This window comes from Notolepis coatsorum (assembly GCF_963971535.1).
Source record: "Notolepis coatsorum genome assembly, contig: SUPER_13_unloc_1, whole genome shotgun sequence".
NCBI lineage: Eukaryota > Metazoa > Chordata > Actinopteri > Aulopiformes > Paralepididae > Notolepis > Notolepis coatsorum.
This window is the reverse complement of record NW_028174869.1, coordinates 40,001-45,748: the sequence shown is the minus strand read 5'-3', so window position 1 is coordinate 45,748 and position 5,748 is coordinate 40,001.

Below are 5,748 nucleotides of genomic sequence, written 5' to 3'. Positions count from 1 at the left end.
CTTCCTGTCTGTCTTCCTGTCTGTCTTCCTGTCTGTCTGTCTTCCTGTCTGTCTTCCTGTCTGTCTTCCTGTCTGTCTTCCTGCTCGTCTGTCTTCCTGCTCGTCTGTCTTCCTGTCTGTCTTCCTGTCTGTCTTCCTGCTCGTCTGTCTTCCTGTCTGTCTTCCTCTCTGTCTGTCTTCCTGTCTGTCTTCCTGTCTGTCTGTCTTCCTGCTCGTCTGTCTTCCTGCTCGTCTGTCTTCCTGTCTGTCTTCCTGTCTGTCTTCCTGTCTGTCTTCCTGTCTGTCTTCCTGCTCGTCTGTCTTCCTGTCTGTCTTCCTGTCTGTCTTCCTGTCTGTCTTCCTGTCTGTCTTCCTGTCTGTCTTCCTGCTCGTCTGTCTTCCTGTCTGTCTTCCTGTCGGTCTTCCTGTCTGTCTTCCTGTCTGTCTTCCTGCTCGTCTGTCTTCCTGTCTGTCTTCCTGCTCGTCTGTCTTCCTGTCTGTCTTCCTGTCTGTCTTCCTGTCTGTCTTCCTGTCTGTCTTCCTGTCCGTCTTCCTGTCTGTCTTCCTGCTCGTCTGTCTTCCTGTCTGTCTTCCTGTCTGTCTTCCTGCTCGTCTGTCTTCCTGTCTGTCTTCCTGTCTGTCTTCCTGTCTGTCTTCATGTCTGTCTTCCTGCTCGTCTGTCTTCCTGTCTGTCTTCCTGCTCGTCTGTCTTCCTGTCTGTCTTCATGTCTGTCTTCCTGTCTGTCTTCCTGTCTGTCTTCCTGCTCGTCTGTCTTCCTGTCTGTCTTCCTGTCTGTCTTCCTGCTCGTCTTCCTGCTCGTCTGTCTTCCTGTCTGTCTTCCTGTCTGTCTTCCTGTCTGTCTTCCTGTCTGTCTTCCTGTCTGTCTTCCTGCTCGTCTGTCTTCCTGCTCGTCTGTCTTCCTGTCTGTCTTCCTGTCTGTCTTCCTGCTCGTCTGTCTTCCTGTCTGTCTTCCTGTCTGTCTTCCTGTCTGTCTTCCTGTCTGTCTTCCTGTCTGTCTTCCTGTCTGTCTTCCTGTCTGTCTTCCTGCTCGTCTGTCTTCCTGTCTGTCTTCCTGCTCGTCTGTCTTCCTGTCTGTCTTCCTGTCTGTCTTCCTGTCTGTCTTCCTGTCTGTCTTCCTGTCTGTCTTCCTGTCTGTCTTCCTGCTCGTCTGTCTTCCTGCTCGTCTGTCTTCCTGTCTGTCTTCCTGTCTGTCTTCCTGTCTGTCTGTCTTCCTGTCTGTCTTCCTGTCTGTCTTCCTGTCTGTCTTCCTGCTCGTCTGTCTTCCTGTCTGTCTTCCTGTCTGTCTTCCTGCTCGTCTGTCTTCTTGTCTGTCTTCCTGCTCGTCTGTCTTCCTGTCTGTCTTCCTGTCTGTTTTCCTGTCTGTCTTCCTGTCTGTCTTCCTGTCTGTCTTCCTGCTCGTCTGTCTTCCTGTCTGTCTTCCTGTCTGTCTTCCTGTCTGTCTTCCTGCTCGTCTGTCTTCCTGTCTGTCTTCCTGTCTGTCTTCCTGTCTGTCTTCCTGCTCGTCTGTCTTCCTGTCTGTCTGTCTTCCTGCTCGTCTGTCTTCCTGTCTGTCTTCCTGTCTGTCTTCCTGCTCGTCTGTCTTCCTGTCTGTCTTCCTGTCTGTCGTCCTGTCTGTCTTCCTGCTCGTCTGTCTTCCTGTCTGTCTGTCTTCCTGCTCGTCTGTCTTCCTGTCTGTCTTCCTGTCTGTCTTCCTGCTCGTCTGTCTTCCTGTCTGTCTTCCTGTCTGTCTTCCTGCTCGTCTGTCTTCCTGCTCGTCTGTCTTCCTGTCTGTCTTCCTGTCTGTCTTCCTGTCTGTCTTCCTGCTCGTCTGTCTTCCTGCTCGTCTGTCTTCCTGTCTGTCTTCCTGTCTGTCTTCCTGCTCGTCTGTCTTCCTGTCTGTCTTCCTGTCTGTCTTCCTGCTCGTCTGTCTTCCTGTCTGTCTTCCTGTCTGTCTTCTTGTCTGTCTTCCTGTCTGTCTTCCTGCTCGTCTGTCTTCCTGTCTGTCTGTCTTCCTGCTCGTCTGTCTTCATGTCTGTCTTCCTGTCTGTCTTCCTGTCTGTCTTCCTGTCTGTCTTCCTGTCTGTCTTCCTGCCTGTCTTCCTGCTCGTCTGTCTTCCTGTTCGTCTGTCTTCCTGTCTGTCTTCCTGTCTGTCTTCCTGTCTGTCTTCCTGTCTGTCTTCCTGCTCGTCTGTCTTCCTGTCTGTCTTCCTGTCTGTCTTCCTGCTCGTCTGTCTTCCTGTCTGTCTTCCTGTCTGTCTTCCTGCTCGTCTGTCTTCCTGCTCGTCTGTCTTCCTGTCTGTCTTCCTGTCTGTCTTCCTGCTCGTCTGTCTTCCTGTCTGTTTTCCTGTCTGTCTTCCTGTCTGTCTTCCTGCTCGTCTGTCTTCATGTCTGTCTTCCTGTCTGTCTTCCTGTCTGTCTTCCTGCTTGTCTGTCTTCCTGTCTGTCTTCCTGCTCGTCTGTCTTCCTGTCTGTCTTCCTGTCTGTCTTCCTGCTCGTCTGTCTTCCTGTCTGTCTTCCTGTCTGTCTTCCTGTCTGTCTTCCTGTCTGTCTTCCTGCTCGTCTGTCTTCCTGTCTGTCTTCCTGTCTGTCTTCCTGTCTGTCTTCCTGTCTGTCTTCTTGCTCTCCTGTCTTCCTGCTCTCCTGTCTTCCTGCTCGTCACGTCTGCAGGACCTGTTCAGTCTTTAATTGGCAATTATCCTCAATGTTTAGCGGTTAGCACACACGGTTAGCACACACGGTTAGCACACACGGTTAGCACACACGGTTAGCACACACGGTTAGCACACACGGTTAGCACACACGGTTAGCACACACGGTTAGCACACACGGTTAGCACACACGGTTAGCACACACGGTTAGCACACACGGTTAGCACACACGGTTAGCACACACGGTTAGCACACACGGTTAGCACACACACAGGAACACACACGCATGCATTTGTCTCTGCGATTAACCCATCCCGTCGTCCTTCCCCCCCAAGGGCAGCCGGGAGCAGACAGGCGCCACGTGAGCCGCGCCAGGGGACCAATCCAAGTGCTCCTGTCCGTCTTCGTCAAGGACGCCACAGCGTTAGCGATCTGTTGTTGTGCATGTTTTTCCATTGGGTTTATCTTATCGGGGGGGAAACCCTTGCGAGCACGGGGAGAACATGCAAACTCCACACAGAAGGGCCTGGGAGATACCCCACCTGGGTACCTGGGATCATGGAAACCTGGTCCCCAAGCGGGAATCGAACCCTGGACCTTCTTGCTGTGAGGCGACAGTGTTAACCACTACACCACCGTGCCACTAGGGGGAGACAGTGTTAACCACTACACCACCGTGCCACTAGGGGGAGACAGTGTTAACCACTACACCACGGTGCCGCCTCTTGTTGTAGCATCTCGTAGGCAAACGACAGGTGATTGTAATAATAATAATAATAATAATAATAATAATAATAATAATAATAATAATAATAATAATAATAATAATAATAATAATAATAATAATAATAATGTGAATAAATGTAAGAATGGCTGTTTTGATCACAGGTCCCACTCTCCCCACTGTCTCTCCCTAGAGGATCATACAGTCATGCAGTTCTCTACTGAATCACATCTGCACCTCTGTGCTCTCACCACTAGAGGGCGAGATAGCGCTCACTGCACCTCTGTGCTCTCACCACTAGAGGGCGAGAGAGGGAGTCCCCCGCTCACTGCACCTCTGTGCTCTCACCACTAGAGGGCAAGAGAGGGAGTCTCCGCTCACTGCACCTCTGTGCTCTCACCACTAGAGGGCGAGAGAGGGAGTCCCCCGCTCACTGCACCTCTGTGCTCTCACCACTAGAGGGCGAGAGAGGGAGTCCCCCCGCTCACTGCACCTCTGTGCTCTCACCACTAGAGGGCGAGAGAGGGAGTCCCCCGCTCACTGCACCTCTGTGCTCTCACCACTAGAGGGCGAGAGAGGGAGTCCCCCGCTCACTGCACCTCTGTGCTCTCACCACTAGAGGGCGAGAGAGGGAGTCCCCCGCTCACTGCACCTCTGTGCTCTCACCACTAGAGGGCGAGAGAGGGAGTCCCCCGCTCACTGCACCTCTGTGCTCTCACCACTAGAGGGCGAGAGAGGGAGTCCCCCGCTCACTGCACCTCTGTGCTCTCACCACTAGAGGGCGAGAGAGGAAGTCCCCCGCTCACTGCACCTCTGTGCTCTCACCACTAGAGGGCGAGAGAGGGAGTCCCCCGCTCACTGCACCTCTGTGCTCTCACCACTAGAGGGCGAGAGAGGGAGTCCCCCGCTCACTGCACCTCTGTGCTCTCACCACTAGAGGGCGAGAGAGGGAGTCCCCCGCTCACTGCACCTCTGTGCTCTCACCACTAGAGGGCGAGAGAGGGAGTCCCCCGCTCACTGCACCAGCCCATCTAATAAATCATATTACAGGCCAACAGGGTAATTACTGCCCAGATGTACGTCCCACCTGCGCTCTGACCTGCACTGTAATGGACTGGACTGGACCGTGGAACGCGCTGGACATGATTGGACTCTGATTGGGGTTAAATTATGTTATGAGAGAGGATAATAGGGAATAGTATGTTCCCAGGATGGTTAGTGCTACCAGCAGGAACACACACACACACACACACACACGCACACACACACACACATCTTCAGCACTGCATGCTGTCTGAACCAATTGCATCTAATTAGCATCTGTTTATATTTATGTGTGTGTGTGTGTGTGTGTGTGTGTGTGTGTGTGTGTGTGTGTGTGTGTGTGCATGAGCGAATGAGAGAGGAGAGAGAGGAGAGAGTGAGAGAGAGAGAGAGAGGAGAGAGGAAAGAGAGGAGAGAGTGAGAGAGTGAGAGAGGAGAGAGGAGAAAGAGGAGAGAGAGGAGGGAGAAGAGAGAGGAGGGAGACGAGAGAGAGGAGAGGATGAGAGAGTATTCAATTAGAGAGAGGGCTTCAGTATTTCTTCTCCTCTTCATAAGAGTTTGAGGTTTTCCTTCGTTATAACAGGTAAAAACAGCAATTAAAAAGTCAAAAATGGTCTTTTTGTTCCTTTATAATCCCAATAATGCAACAAACTGTGTGCTATAAGTATAAAGTATAATAAATCGCAAATTACTTTGGGTATGCAATTGTCAGGCGTTTTATGCTAAATGTGGGGTATGCTTGGGGATATATAAAACGTTATACACTGTGTTATCTTCATTTTAAGGGTAAATAGGTTGTGCGGCTCCCTGAGCATTTTATTTTGTGGGACGGGGGAAACGTGGCTCTTTTGATAGTAAAGGTTGCTGACCCCTGGGTTAGGCGAAGAGACTCTATGAAAAGACAATACATGTGTGTGTGTGTGTGTGTATCCCAGTGTGTGTGTGCCGCTCCCATTGCATGTCCAGCTCGTTGCATGCCGAATAAAGACCTTTAAAGAGGTCCTGCATTATGTAATAGGAGGCCTAATGGTTTGCTGATTGATTATCATTAGCAGGTGTTAAAATGAGTGTCTACCGGGAACAAGGGCGGTTTTGTGATCATGCAGTTTTCAACTACACACACTTAATACTCGCAGTAAAAGTTTGTTTTGTAGATTTGTTCATTCGTTTTTCGTTTGGAATTGTGAATCCTAATGCTTGGAATTCGATGGGATCACAATAAACAACGTTTGATTTTTATCTACGACTCAACTGGATTGTTTGCTGGAAAGTGCGTCTGAAAAGTTGTACCACGATCTGATCTCTGTTTATGACGTTTTGGGAGATCAAAAGCCGATACAAGTAGTAATAGT